This window comes from Puma concolor, chromosome F2, assembly GCF_028749965.1.
Source record: "Puma concolor isolate L17-30 chromosome F2, mPumCon1.1.hap2, whole genome shotgun sequence".
NCBI classification, from domain to species: domain Eukaryota; kingdom Metazoa; phylum Chordata; class Mammalia; order Carnivora; family Felidae; genus Puma; species Puma concolor.
Genome location: NC_141684.1, coordinates 68,585,714 through 68,601,444, shown reverse-complemented (window position 1 = coordinate 68,601,444; position 15,731 = coordinate 68,585,714). Strand labels below are relative to the sequence as shown.

Sequence of the window (15,731 nt, the reverse complement as noted above, 5' to 3'; positions counted from 1 at the left end):
CCCTCTTTCCCAAATTTCTTGAGGGATTTTATTAAGAAAGGCTGCTGTATTTTGTCAAATGCTTTTTCTGCATCTATTGACAGGATCATATGGTTCTTATCCTTTATTCTATTAATGTGATGTATTACACTGATTGATTTTCAAGTATTGAACCAGCTCTGAAGCTCAGGAATGAATCCCACTTGATTGTGGTGAATAATTCTTTTGATATACTATTGAATTCGATTTGCTAGTATCTTGTTGAGAATTTTTTGCATCCATGTTTATCAGAGATATTGGCCTGTAATTCTCTTTTTTAATGGGGTCTCTGTCTGGTTTGGGAATCAAGGTAATGCTGGCTTCATAGAATGAGTCCAGAAGCTTTCCTTCTGTTTCTATTTTTTGGAACAGCTTGAGAAGGATAGGTATTAACTCTGCTTTAAATGTCTGGTAGAATTCCCCTGGGAAGCCATCTGGCCCAGGACTCTGATTTATTAGGAGATTTTTGAAAATGGATTTTCTTCTCTGGTTATGGGTCTGCTCAAATTTTCTATTTTTTCCCGTTTGAGTTTTGATAATGTGTGGGTGTCTAGGAATTTGTCCATTTCTTCCAGGTTGTCCAGTTTGTTGGCATATAATTTTTCATAGTATTCTCTGATAATTGTATTTCTGTGGTATTGGTTGTGATCTGTCCTCTTCCATTTGTGATTTTATCTATTTGGGTCTTATCTCTTTTCCTCTTGAGAAGTCTGGCTAGGGGGTTATCAATTTTGCTTATTTTTTCAAAAAACCAGCTCTTAGATTCATTTGATCTGTTCTACTTTTTTTTTTTTTTTTTTTGGATTCTATATTGTTTGTTTCTGCTCTAATCTTTATTATTTCTCTTCTGCTGGCTTTGGGGTTTCTTTGCTGTTCTGCTTCGAGTTTCTTGAAGTGTACTGTTAGATTTTCTTTTGGGATTTTTCTTGTTTTTTGAGATAGGCCTGGATTGCAATGTATTTTCCTCTTAGGGTCTGCCTTTGCTGTATCCCAAAGGGTTTGGACAGTCATGTTTTCATTTTAATTTGCTTCCATATATTTTTAAATTTCTTCCTTAATTGCCTGGTTGACCCATTCATTCCTTAGTAGGATGTTCTTTAACCTCCATGTATTTGGAGGTTTTCCAAACATTTTCTTGCAGTTCATTTCAAGTTTCATAGCATTGTGATCACAAAAATATGCATGGTATGATCTCAATTCTTTTATAATTATTGAGGGCTGTTTGGTGACCCAGTATGTGATCTCAGAGAATGTTTCATGTGTGCTCAAAAAGTATGTGTATTCTGCTGCTTTTGGATGAAAAGTTCTGAATAGATCTGTCAAGTCCATCTAGTCCAGTGTGTCATTCAAGGCCATTGTTTCTTTATTGATTTTTTTGCCTAGATGATCTGTCCACTGATATAAGTGGGGTATTTAAGTCCCCTGTAATTACACTATTCCTATCAATAAGATTGCTTATGTTTGTGATTAATTGATTTACATATTTGGGTGCTATAAGTTGGGAGCATAAACATTTATAATTGTTAGCTCTTCTTGAGGTATAGACCCCATAATTATGATATAATGCCCTTCTTCATATCTTGTTACAGCCTTTAGCTTAAAATCTAGTTTGTCTTATATAAGTATCTCTACTCCAGCATTCTTTTGACTTCCAGTAACATGATAGATGGTTCTCCATCCCCTCACTTTCAATCTGAAAGTCTCCTCAGGTCTAAAATGGGTCTCTTGTAGATAGCATATAGATGAATCTTGTGTTTTTATTGTTCTGATACCCTATGTCTTTTGATTGGAGCATTGAGTACATTTACCTTCAGAGTCATTAGATATGGATTTAGTGTCATTGTGTTATCTGGAGGTTTCATGCTTGTGGTGATGTCTCTGGTCCTTTGTAGTCTTTGCAGCATTCCACTCACAAAGTCCCCCTTAGGATCTCTTGCTGGGCTGGTTTAGTGGTCATGAACTCCTTCAGTTTTTGTTTGGGAAAGCCTTTATCTCTCCTTCTATTCTGAATGAGAGCCTGGCTGGATGAAGGATTCTTGGCTGCATATTTTTCCTATTCAACACATTGAATATTTCCTGCTGCTCCTTTCTGGCTTGCCAAGTTTCAGTGGACAGGTCTTCTACTACCTTTATGTGTCTATCGTTGTAGGTTAAGGCCCATTTGTCCCTAGGAACTTTCAGAATTTTCTCTTTATCTTTGTATTTTGCCAGTTTCACTATGATGTGTTGAGGAGAATATCTATTCTTATTAAATCTGAAGGGAGTTCTCTGTGCCTCCTGTATTTGGATGTCTGTTTTCTTCCCAGATTAGGGAAGTTCTCAGCTGTAATTTGTTCAAGTAAACCTTCTGCCCCCTTTCTCTCTCTCTTCTTCTTTTGGAACTCCTATGATACAGATACTATGTTTCATTGAATCACTTAGTTCTCTAATTCTCCCCTCGTGGTCTAGTATCTTCTTGTCTCTCTTTTTCTCAGCTTCATCATTTTCCATAATTTTATCTTTTATTTCACTTATTCTCTTCTTTTCTCCTCCATCTTTGCTGTCACTGCATCTAGTTTATTTTGCATCTCATTTACGGCATTTCTTAATTTGTCGTGACTGTTTCTTAGTTCCTTGATCTCTCCAGCAATAGATTCTCTGCTGTCTTCTATGCTTTTTTCAAGGCTAGCTATTAATCTTATGATGATTATTCTAAATTCTTGCTTAGTTATATTTTTTATACCTGTTTTTAGCAATTCTCTAGCTGCCATTTCTTTCTGGAACTTCTTTTGAGGAGAATTCTTCCATTTCATAATATTGGCTAGATTCCTGTACCTTATGCCTTTTAATAGCTTGTTATGATGAACATGTCCAATTTTTAACTGAAGTGTCCATTTAAAAGACTGCTTTCCCAGGTTTTCTTGTAGTTAGATGTGACATGTGACTAAATTCTCACGACTAAGCTATAAGGTATTAGTTCAGGAAAGTGCCCTTAACAGGCATGGACAGACCCTGTTGCTTCCCTCCTTCGCTTTTACACTGGTTTGAATGTGGATACGATGCCTGGAATTCAAGCAGCCATCATAGCACGTATAAGCATGTTCCAAATACTGCATTCAATATTATTTGTTGTTTATATGAAATTCAAATTTAACTGGGGATCCTATGTTTTTATTACTAAATCTGGTAAGTAGCTTAATTCCAAAGTACGTTGTCATAAGGTATATAGGAGAGACAACTGTAAAGTTCTGTCTGCCTCGCAGTCCCCTTTGGAAACCAGCCACAAATTGTTCGTTCAACATTGGTTACCAACGTTAGTGTCTTGTGTAGCATGGCTGCGCTAAGTAGACCAGGGTTAACAGATCTAAAAGAGTCATGAGGTGGCCCTTAGCCTTTGAGATATGCAGATGTGGAAGTATGTTAAGTATAGAGAACATCTGGCCTTGTCATCTTTCTTCAGACAATAATTCATTGTCAGACACATGGAGAGAGAAATACAAGGGAAAAAACAGAGGGAGAAAAGGGAGAAGTAAGAGCCATGAAATTGAGATGAAGGGTCATCCTCCAAAATTTCCCCCCACCTGCCTGGGTGACCCTCATTTCCAGGTGGTCAGAGCTGCCAGCCTCTTTTTCTGTTCTCTTTCTAATCTAATCTATTTCCCTTGACAACTTTTTTCATTTTAAAGAGCCTGTGGGAAGTCAGCAAAACTTGAATTTTGATATATCTCTCTGCTTTCAATACATTCTCCTGCTCTGACTTTGATAATACTAATACACTGGATAGAGACCTCCAAGTCCTCCTAATTAGTCAACAACTTTTTGTTAAGTGCAAATTTTGTCCATGGCTCTATGCTTAGTCTGCTGTAGCTACAAAATGAATGAGATGACCCTTCCTTCAAAGAGCTGGGACTAAGAGATCAAAAAGGATTGACATCAGAAAGGAGAACAAAAAGCCAGTCCACATAAGATTGTGGAGTGACAATAGGGAGATTTAAGCACACACACTCATATGGCTTCAATTTTGTGAATTCCTGGGAGGCAAAATAATGTGCTAGGGAAAGAGTAAATTACATTCTGGCTTCAGTTGTTGGGAAACATTTGAAAGTACCGCTGTGAAAATGTCAAAGTGGTATCCACATATTTTTCCCCCAATATCAGAAAGCTCCTAAAATCTATTTGATTACTCAAGCTTGAAAAGTCCTGTCAACTTTTGACATAAAACATAGATTGGGTTTTGAGTCATATCTATAACTAAATAATGACTGTGGTTATTTTTTTCCCCCTTCTTTGTCTTGACTTTGATTTCCTATCCCCTTCTGTAGAACTAAGACCAACTCTGGGCAAAATAATGAAGCAAAGGAAGGAAAGAAAAGGGAAGAAGAAAGGAACATGGAGTGAGAAGGCCTGCCGTGTTCCAGGTACTGCTTCAGGGTTTTACATGCATTGTTTCATCTAATCTTCAAAACCAATCTCAGATACAGGTATTATTTCCTTTTACATAACATAAAGACAAGACTCAAAGAGTTTCAGAGCATCTGTGATTACTCTGCTCCTTCATTCCACTGTGAAGTTGCCCTTCCTGTTGCTGTATCATCTTGCCTTCCTTAGAATTTTCTTTCACAAACTTTTTCCCATATCTGTTCAGTCATCCTTGCCTCCATTTTTATGGATCCTGTTTTTACCTCAAGCTGCCCGTAACCAAGATGGCCCATTGCGACAAATGGGCCTCTGCTTTGTACCTTGGCCTCCTGCAGCCCTTGTTTAGCTCTGAAGCTAACCTCAGTTTTCCCATCTGTAAAATGATACAAGACTACCTTTCCTATATGTTTATGAGGCTTAAATTATGAGGACTAAATATATGACAATAGAAATGCCTGGAGCTTCTCCCTTTTTTACATTTGAACACCTTCTGCTCCACTGACATAGGGTTTAAGTAGAAATGAGTCTGTTAGGCAAATTCAGCCCAGCTGAGGTGTTAGCTTGTTGCTATATAACCTCTGCCCAATTGGAATATAAAATGTTCCACTTTCCTGTTTCCTTAATGTGGCTATTCTGATTGTGGCTGAGATAGCAATAATGGTATACACTGAGACCTGAAACAGCTATAAGCCTGAAAGTTATTGTTTAATTGGCACATTGTAAATAGTGAGGCAACTTAGATACCAGTCCTGACCTGACTACAAACATCTTCAATTACAGCTCCTTCCTCTTATTCTGGCTTTCTTAACAATTTAAACAATTGCATTTATTTTCTCTTTAGTTTTCCTTTCTCCTGAAAAGCCAGTTTATAGAGTTAACCTAGCACTCAGGTTACACATGTAGACATGGCAGGCAAAAATGTTATTAAATAAAATGCTATTGAGTGAACAGAGTGACCCAACCATAGACAGTGTTATCACATTGAAAACTTTCTTATAAAGTACAATTTTAGGTAAGACCTAAATGTAATTATTTTGAAGCAGCTTTAAAAATGGTGGAGCAGATGGCTCTGATTATCTCCAAGAGGCAAGGAATAGATTTGATAGTTTCATCATTTCTTGTTTAATAGTCTTGGCATTACTTTTATACACTTGAGCTTTGAATATTCTGGCTTACAAATTCATAATCCCATGTTAAACTTTAGTTCATTCTCATGATCTGACCCTACCTCCTGTGCCAGGATTTAAGATTCATTGTCTCTCTGTCTCTGACTCACTTACTGGCTTTTCTAACATTTTGTTTCCCAATTAGCCCTTGAAATCCGATTCCTGAGGAAAAAAAGCATAAGGATGTCTCTGAGCATTCCTTTACACAAGAACCATACCCCCTGCCCTCACTCCCCAACTACAGAGCTCTGTTTACTAATGGAAAGTTTTATAGATTCAAAAACTTTTTTTCTTGGTGGCAGGGGGTGGTGGTGGCAGGGATTGAGCCAGTTTAGTTCTTGGAGAAGCAACAAAGAGTCCTGGTATGAAATAAAATCTACCCATGCTACCTCTCTCCTACCAGGTTCTACTATTTCTACCTGTTACAAGAGAGGTCCTGGGAAACAGACAGAGAAGGAGGCCAGTGCAGGAGTTTATTAGGGCAGGCTCTCAGAATCAGCATGGGAAGTGGGAGAGTGAAGCAAATACGTAGACAGAAGGAGAGTTTGGCCTGGAATACAGTTTCAACAAGACTCAGCCCCTAAGGATATCTAGAACCCAGATGGCCCTTCAGAACTGTCCCAAAATTACGTGAAGGTTTAGAACTTTGGAGCACAATTGCAACATGCCATTGCTTGTGGACTGCCCTCAGGAAGGTGGGAAGAGTGACCTTAGACAAGTGTGTTCTCTTTAGCTGAAGACAGTTTCTGAAGCAGCTGGTGACACACTCCCAGAAGGCTGGGAGCACAGGTCTTGTCACACTGACAGAGAACCTGAGCAATACAACACAGTGCCCACTAAATACACAGAGTCTACTATGGTGCTACAGAAATATATCAGGGGCAAGGGTGCCTAATGGGCTCAGTTGGTAGAGCACTCTACTCTTGATCTTAGGGGTGTGAATTAGAGCCCCACACTGGGTGTAGAGATTACTTAAAAATAAAACTTTAAAAAGAAAGAAATATTTCAGGGGCAGATAGCACATAGATGGTGATCATTCCTGGATTCATTCATTTTGGAGTTTTTTCTTTTTTACTAGCAGAACCAGCCTCTCAGCTTCTGAGATGCTACAGCAACCATGTTTATTAAATGATTCTAATCTTAAAGAAGAAAAACGTGTATGCTATTTATGAGTCAGTTTTAGTACAATGTTGCAACAAGGAAAGCCTCTAGGAGGTCGGCTCAAATATTTGCTCTGATCAGGAAAGATCAGGGAAGTACAAATCAAAACCACAATGAGATTCTATCTCACACCAATCAGAATGGCTAAAATTAACAACCCAAGAAACAGCAGATGTTGGTGAGGATGTGGAGAAAGGGAAACACTTTGGTGGGAATGCAAACTGGTTGCAGCTACTCTGGAAAACAGTATGGAGTTTCTTCAAATTTAAAGATAGAACTGTGTGACCCATTAATTGCATGAATAGATATTTATCCAAAGATACAAAAATATTGATTCAATGGGGTACATGCACCCCAATGTTTATAGCCAAATTATGGAAAGAGGCCAAATGCCCAAAAACTGATGAATGGATCAAGAAGATGTGGTATACACACACACACACACACACACACACACACACACACACACACACACACAGGAGTATAACTCAGCCATCAAAAAAATGAAATCTTGCCATTTGCAATGACATGGATGAAACTAGAGTGTATTATGCTAAGCAAAATAAGTCAGAGAAAGACAAATACCATATGATTTCACTCATATGTGGAATTTAAGAAACAAAACAAGGGCTCCTGGGTGGCTCAATCAGTTGAGTGTCCAACTCTTGATTTCAGCTCAGGTCATGACCCCAGAGTCTTGGGATCGAGACCCGCATTGCTCTCCACACTGAGCATGGAGCCTGCTTAAGACTCCCTCCCATTCTCTCTCTCTCTCTCTCTCTCTCTCTCTCTCTCTCTCTCTCTCTCCCTCTTCCCTGCTTGTGCTCTCCCTCTGTTTCTCTCTTTAAAAAAAAGAAAAGAAAAATAAACAAAACAAATGAACATAAGTGAGAGAAGGAAAAATAAAATAAGATAAAAACAGAGAGGGAGGGGAACCATAAGAGACTATAACTATAGAGAAGAGCAAAGTGAGGGTTGTTGGAGGAGAGGTAGGAGGGGATTGGTTAAAAGTGTGATGGGCATTAAGGAGGGCACTTGTGATGAGCACTGGGAGTTATATGTATGTGATGAATCCCTAAATTCTACTCCTGAAACTAATTCTACACTGTATATTAACAAATGAATTTAAATAAAATCTTGGTAAAAGAACTTTATTATGAGATATAATTGATATACAATATTAGTTTTTGGTGTACAACATAATGATTTGATATTTGTAAAGAATTTTTAAGTTGAAAATTAAAGTTTTGTATTACTAACTTAAGTGGTTGCAAAAAGATAACTGTAAGTATATATTATAAACATATAACTTTAAAGATGAAACTGTTCTTTCACTTTAAAGTGTATCTAGTGGAATTTAAATACCACAGTGATTTGATATCCACCACAATCCATTTGCTAAAAAGCTTTTCTAGTAAAACATTTTACATTGTTCCTTAAAAAAATAGAATGATATTACCATAAAAACAGATGCAGAGATCAACTGAACAGAATAAAGCTCAGAAATAAAGCCACACATATGGGACCAATTAATTTATGATAAAGGAATCAAAAATGTAGAATGGGAAATGGATAGTTTCTTCAATAAATATTAGGAAAAGAGTTATATGTAAAAGAATGAAACTGTACCATTATATTATACCATACACAAAAATAAACTCAAAATGGATTAAAGACTTGAACGTAAGACCTGAAACCATTAAACCCTTGGAAGAAAACATAGGTGATAAACTCCTTGACATTAGTCTTAGTGATGTTTTTTTGGATCTGACATCAAAAGCAAAGGCCATAAAAACAAAAATAAACAAGTGGGGCCACATCAAACTAAAAAGGTTCTGCACAGCAAAGGAAACCATTAACAAAATGAAAAGGCAACCTACTAACTGAATGGTAAAAATATTTGCCTATCTGATAAGGAGTTTATATCCATATATAAAAACTCATACAATTTAATAGCAAAACAAACACACAATCCAATTTAAAAATCGGCAAAAGATCTGAATAAACATTTTTTCAAGGAAGACAGACAGATGGCCAATAGGTACATAAAAAGATATTCAACATCACTAATCATCAGTGAAATGTAAATCAAAACCACAAGGAGATACTAGCTTATACCTGTTAGAATGGCTATTATCAGACAAATGTTGGCAAGGAAGTGGGTGAAGGGGAAGCTCTGTGTACTACTGGTGGGAATGTAAACTGGTGGAGCCACTGTGGAAGACAGTATAGGGGTTCCTCTAAAATCAATCAGTCGATCTACCATATGATTCAGCAATTCCACTTCTGGGCATTTATCTGAAGAAAATGAAAATACTAGTTTGAAAAGACATATGCACTCCCATGTTCATTTAATTCTTATTTACAATAGCCAAGATATAAAAACAACCTAAGTGTCCATCAATGGATGAATGGATAAAGAAAATGTATCATATATATACAATAGAAAATTGTATATACAGGGGCACCTGGGTGGCTCAGTCAGTTACGCATCCTACTCTTGATTTTAGCTCAGGTCATGATCTCATGCTCATGAGATTGAGCCCCACGTCAGGCTCTGTAATGGGTATGGAGCCTGCTTAAGATTCTCTCTCTCTCTCTCTCTCTCTCTCTCTCTCTCTCTTTCTCTCCCCCCCCCCCAAAAAAAAAGAGAGACAGAGAAAAGAAAATCATATACATGCACAATAAAATCTTGTCACATGTGACAATGTGGATGGACATTGAGGACTTTACGCTAAGTGAAGTAAGTCAGACAGAGAAAGATAGGTACAATATAATCTCACTAACATGTGGAATCTTAAAAAAAAAATAAAAACAAAACCAAGCTCATAGATACAAAAAACATATTGGTAAGAACAGATTGGTGGTTGCAGAGGCATGGGTAGGAGGTAGGTGAAATGGATAAAGAGTGAGCCAAAAAGGCCCAAAAGGTAGGAGGAGGCAGACCCCTAAAAATTCCATCAAGGTGGTATACATGTGTCTAATGATGTCTAGAGAGGCTTTATTTCCTCTTTACAAGATTCAGTCAGCATGATAACATCATTGTAGTGGACCAATATGTTATCTTATGGATGAAGAAACAGTGAAGGTCTCTTTGACTGGATTATGATTATGACAAGGGCTGGAGATTTGGTATAGCTAATACAGTTAATATTTATTGCTGGCCCTTCTAGGTGAAAGCAAACTGCATTTGTGAGATTAATAGCTACTGTGCCAGGGGATGTGTTGATGTGCTGCAATAATTAAACCACATGTAGAACAACAGCTGTAATTTAAATCATCACCGAATTAAGCTTGCAATACGTATTTTTTGTTCTTTAATATTTATCTGTCCTCTGCACAGTCCGTATAGGCAAATTAAATGGAGTTATTGTAGGAACACTGTACTGTTGCATTTCTTATTTTCTTGATTAAGTATTAATATCTGCTAATATTCCCCTATAAATGTGGCAGTAGTTGTTAGATAGAGGCAGTGCTAGAGATTTCATTTAAACTTTCCTACCATAATAACCCTCAGTCTCCAGATCAAGGAGACAATGTGTAGTATTCTGCCAATTACTGAATATGTTTATTCTAATTATGCATTCGGTAAGTGAGGAAACAACCACTGGGTTCATTTATTTAGGGATCTAAGCCAAAACTTCATTAATCTTTTGATTTCTGTGATTGTCTAGTAATTTCTTTCTCACCAAGCACAATGGCTGTATGTCTTTTTGAAAAAAAGGCTTGGAAGAAGATTTAAAATATAAACTTTTGGCAGTGTACCAGGGCTTTCCTTCAGGGGATTTGGCCTATTCATCATTAAATGGGTTTGGATCTGTGAACTGGTTCAAGTAAAATAATTGGTTGAGGAAACATAATTTGTGGTGAATCAAGTGAAACTTTTAGATTTAGAACTTTTCTGCTTACAAAAATCAACTAAGACTTTTAATAGGTTACCCATCTATATTTTGTAGGAATACCATAAGCACTTACCTGACACCAAAGATCTCTGTGCATCAAAATATTCTGGTTTGATATTAGGATAATTCTGACTTCATAGAATGAATTAGAAAGCATTCCCTCTGCTATATTTTAAAAGAAATTATAGAAAATTGGCATAATTTCTTCCTTAAATGTTTCGGAGACTTCACCAATAAACCCATCAGGGCCTGGTGCTATCTGTTTTGGAAGATTATTAATTATTGATTCAATTTCTTTAATTGGTATAGGCCTATCAGACTTTCTGTTTCATCTGTTTAAATTTTGATAGATTCTGTCCTGCAAAGATTTGGTACATTCCATTAAGTTATTGAATTTGTGGGCATAGAGTTAAATTCATGAGATCTGTAGCAATGTCTTCTCTGTCACTTTTGGTATTAGTAATTTTTATCTTCTTTCTTTTTGATTTAGTTAACCTGGCTAGAGGCTTATCAATTTTATTGATTTCTTCAAAGCACCAGATGTGATTTCATTGATTTTCTCTATTGATTTTCTATTTTCAATTTCATTGATTTCTACTCTAAATTTTACTTAATTTCTTCTGCTTACTTTGGATTTAATTTGCTCTTCTTTGTCTACTTTCCTAAGGTGGAAGCTTAGATTATGATTTTAGATCTTTCTTCTTTTCTAATATATGCATTCAATTCTGTAAGTTCCCCTCTAAACAATGTTTTTGCCACATCATGCAATTTTGATATCTGTGTTTCCATTTTCATTTACTTCAAAACATTTTAAAATTTCTCTTGAGATTTCTTTTTTGAACCATGTGTTATTTAGAAGTGTTTTGTTTAATCTCCAAATATTTGGGCATTTTCCAGCTATCATTCTGTTATTGATCTAGTTTAATTCCACTGTGATCTGAGTGCTGACATTGTAATATTTCTATTTTTTAATTGTTAAGGTATATTTTAATTATATCACTTTTAATTAATATGTGTCTTTGTATTTAAAGTAAGTTTGGCATAACCAACATACAGTTGAGTCTTGTTTTCTGATCCACCCTGACAATACCTGTCTTTCAATTGGTGTGTTTAGATCATTATTTATAATTGTCTAAAGTGATTATTTACATAGATGGATGAATTTCTACCATATTTTTTACTGTTTTCTATTTGTTGCCTTTGTTCCTTTATGCTGTTTTGTTCTCCATTCTCTCTCCACATTTTGAGGTTTTAGCTGAGCATTTTATATGATCCCATTTTTCTCTTCTCTCTTAGCATAGCAGTTATACCTCTTTTCTTACTTTATTCAGCAGTTACCCTAGAATTTGCAATATACATTTACAACAATTCAAATCTACATTCAAGTAACACTATACCACTTCAAAAGTAGTGTACATGGTTTATAATAAAATAATCTTAATTCTCTCTGACATCCCTCGGTGTGTATGGTTCATCCTCATGGGTCATACTTTGTAGGTGGACCCTTGGAGCCATTTGGGAATTTGAATCTGTTTATAGAACTCGAAGTAATGAGAGGTAATGGGAGTTGGTCCTAAGGAAGATCAGTAGTGCTGACAATAATTGTGTTAGTGAAGAAGCAGAGCCATCATGCATATTACAAGAATAAAAGATTTATTATAGGTATTAAACTTTACACAATTGTGGGAAGACGTAGGGAAGAGAAAGTATAGAAGGAAATTTGAAGGACAAGAGAAGGAAGCACTAACCCCCCTCCTGAAACACTGTGGCAGGTGGACATGTTGGAGCTTACAGAGAAATCACGAAGCCACACACATGTAGCGAAATGGACTGAGAAGGGAGAGTTAATGCAGAAATATATGGGAAGCTGTGGCCCCTCTGCAGTTATTGCCTTTGTGAATCGGCAGCCAAGCAGCTTGTGGTGATCTTGAGGCCCTTGTGGATCAGTCCAGCCAATGAGCTGGACAAGAAGTGAACTGGAGTGAGGAAAATCTGGGAAAGTGAAGGTGCAGTGAGAAATTTAGAGGATCAGAGTCACAGACCTTTCTAGTTTAATCACTTACTATTGTGACCTTGTTAACATTAATTAATTTTTGTGAATTTCTATTTTTCTAGTTGTAAGCATATATGAAATATTTACCTTTAGGGGTTGCTTACATGCCTCTAGCATTTTTTGGAAACTAGTTTTACTTTCTTGTCCATTTTTAAATTGACAGTGAGATTTTTTTCATCATAAGTTAAATTAATTTCAAAATATGTGACTTTTGGCATACCTTAATTATTGACATTTGATATAAAAATTGTAATATTCTTTTCAACATATCTATTCAATATAATTTAAGTACTGTAGTGATATAGTATATCTCTCCAATATAATTTAAATAGTATACTTTATACCCACCATCATCAATTTTTAAAAATCCATGAATAAGCTTTTCTTTAACAACCAGAAATTTTACATGGTTCCATTTTCTCCTTGAACTCGTATTTCCATTCCATTTCTCCCACAGAATTTTATCCTAACATAATATATTTTTATGCTTGGAGGTCTTTTATTGATCACAATTTATATCTTTCTGCTATAAAAATATGTATATAAATTTAAAATATTTTTTTATGTTCTCTGTGACCAGAAGACTTAAGTGTTATTTTCCCTTCATCTGGATTAAGTTATCATTACAATTATTATTGGAACATCATTGATCAAATAAACTTAAATATATTATAGAAATTGATAGTTAAACCTAAAAAGTAAAGTTTAATTAGAAATGCACATTTTACTATGTATAATACATATGAATGTATATGCATATATAAGTCTGATAATGAGAAACTTGGATACCATCATCCTCAATCTATTTACTCCTTTGATCGATCCCACCTATATGCAAATAAACTCCAATTACCAACACCAACATTGCCCCACTCCCACAACCTTCTCACATACCTCTTAGCTCTGACAACCCACACATGGCCATTGCGCAGATGACTTCTTCACCTTGCTTGGACACTCAGTGCTGGGATGGTGCTCCTACTTGCCCTATTTGTGTTATTTTGCTCTGTCATACCTACTGGGTTTTGCACTAAATCATTCCGAAAGGAAAGATAGGGTAGGGAAAGATTTTTACAAATCTTTTTATTCTGAGATGATAGATGATGGATAGATAGATAGATAGATAGATAGGAAGGACAGTCTGTCTATGAGGTTTTCGCCTAGGGGAAATAACCTACAATGCCTTTCAGTATTTACCAGTGACACAATTTTGTTGCCTTTTTCTCAGCATTTTCCTCAGCATCAACAATTTTTTTGGCAAGAATTAAGGAGACAGAATCAGGGAGACAGAAGAAGATAGATATTTGGGAGAAAATGGTCACTTTAACCAACTCTACAAATACATCTGATATTAGAATATTTAACCTAACTCTACAAATATATCTAATATTAGTATATTCCAATACAGGCAAAATACCCCATTTCTAATGCCCCACTTTGTCTAGAACAGAAAAATGAGGAAAAAAAACACCTTATCAAAAGCTTATGGTGACTTGGTTAAAAAAGATTTCAGACACCTTTTGATAAGAGTTGGAATGTTTCTATTGTAATATGAAGGAAGTGTGTGAAAAGCGAAGATGGAAAATATAAACTAAATTGATGCCTTGACCACAGCCCTATTCTCAGGCAGATCAATTTTAGCAAAAAGCAGAAGTTGAGAATATGAAAATAGATTTTCTTAAGTTTTTCACTGCCTACAAAGTTCTTGGAAAAACTTCGTGGATCCTGAGAGACATATATATTTTGCCTTAGTTTGGGTTGTTGTAACAAAGTACAACAGTCTGGGTAGCTTTTAAACAACCAAAATGTGTATATCACAGTTCTGGAGGCTGAAAGTCCAAGATCAGGGTGCCAGTGTTGTTGGATTCTGATGTCACAGACTGCCAAACTTTGCTGTATTCTCACGTGATGGAAAAGGGGTTCTCTGTCCTCTTCTTATAAAAGCACAAATCCCATTCATTAAGGCTGTGTTCTCATGACCTAATTACCTCCCAAATGCCCCACTTCCAAATACTATCATATTGGGAATTTGATTTCAACATATGAATGGGGGGGCGGAATCAAACATTCAGTTCACAACAGTACTGAAAAAAATTTAAAGTAGCAGTTAATTTTAGAGAATTGATGGCTTTGTGAAAACAAAATAACTCATGCAAATAATCTAATAATGTGCACAGGTGAGGATGAAAAGTGTGTTAAAATGTTATTCATCAATGCGAATAAATAGGAATTGGGCATAAATTACACTTATATAAAATAGAACATGTAATGGAAACTGCAAAAGTCATTTTTTAAAATTTTTGTCTAATATTTTTGCCTTTTAAAATTCAACTTTTTATATTAATACTCTGCTCATTCCTGTTACTATTTGGGATATTTAATGAAAATTACCTCAACTATTTATATTTAAAATGTAAATTACTCTTTAAATCTTAAAAGCAGGAAGTATTTTTAGGAGTTGAGATATGCTTATTCACTCATGCTGTTTCAACATTTAGCGAGTGGTTAAATGCCTACCAAGAACTCAATGCAGAGCCAAGCACAGAACATGTAATAATTAGCGACATTAGATATGGCCCCTGCATCCATGGAAATATAGTCTAAAACCCTTTGACTAAAGCAAAAGCAACCATAGATCTTTCTGCAGAATATACATTAGCTTGCCAAAATAGAAGATAGGATCTAGAGTTTCTCTGTGGGTTTCAGCTCCAGGAGCTTGAGAGCCCTCTTTTTTTTTTTTTTTTTGAACGTTCATTTATTTTTGGGACAGAGAGAGACAGAGCATGAACGGGGGTGGGGCAGAGAGAGAGGGAGACACAGAATCGGAAACAGGCTCCAGGCTCTGAGCCATCAGCCCAGAGCCTGACGCGGGGCTCGAACTCCCGGACCGCGAGATCGTGACCTGGCTGAAGTCGGACGCTTAACTGACTGCGCCACCCAGGCGCCCCGAGAGCCCTCTTTTTGAGATGACTCCATTGAATCATCCAGCCGTAAACGTCTGCACCTGTAGATATTTGCTCTAATTTAAATCCC

At 36.2% G+C, this 15,731-nt stretch overlaps 1 protein-coding gene across 1 annotated transcript in view; it reads left to right on the top strand.

Annotated features, from left to right (window-relative positions):
• The window catches only part of LOC147572080 (uncharacterized), a 51,938-nt gene that overhangs the window by 4,884 nt on the left and 31,323 nt on the right, over positions 1–15,731 (top strand). Inside the window, exon 2 of the mRNA XM_086695797.1 lies at positions 4,320–4,415. The gene's annotated coding sequence lies outside the window, so the exon portion shown is untranslated. The remainder of the gene's footprint in view (positions 1–4,319; positions 4,416–15,731) is intronic.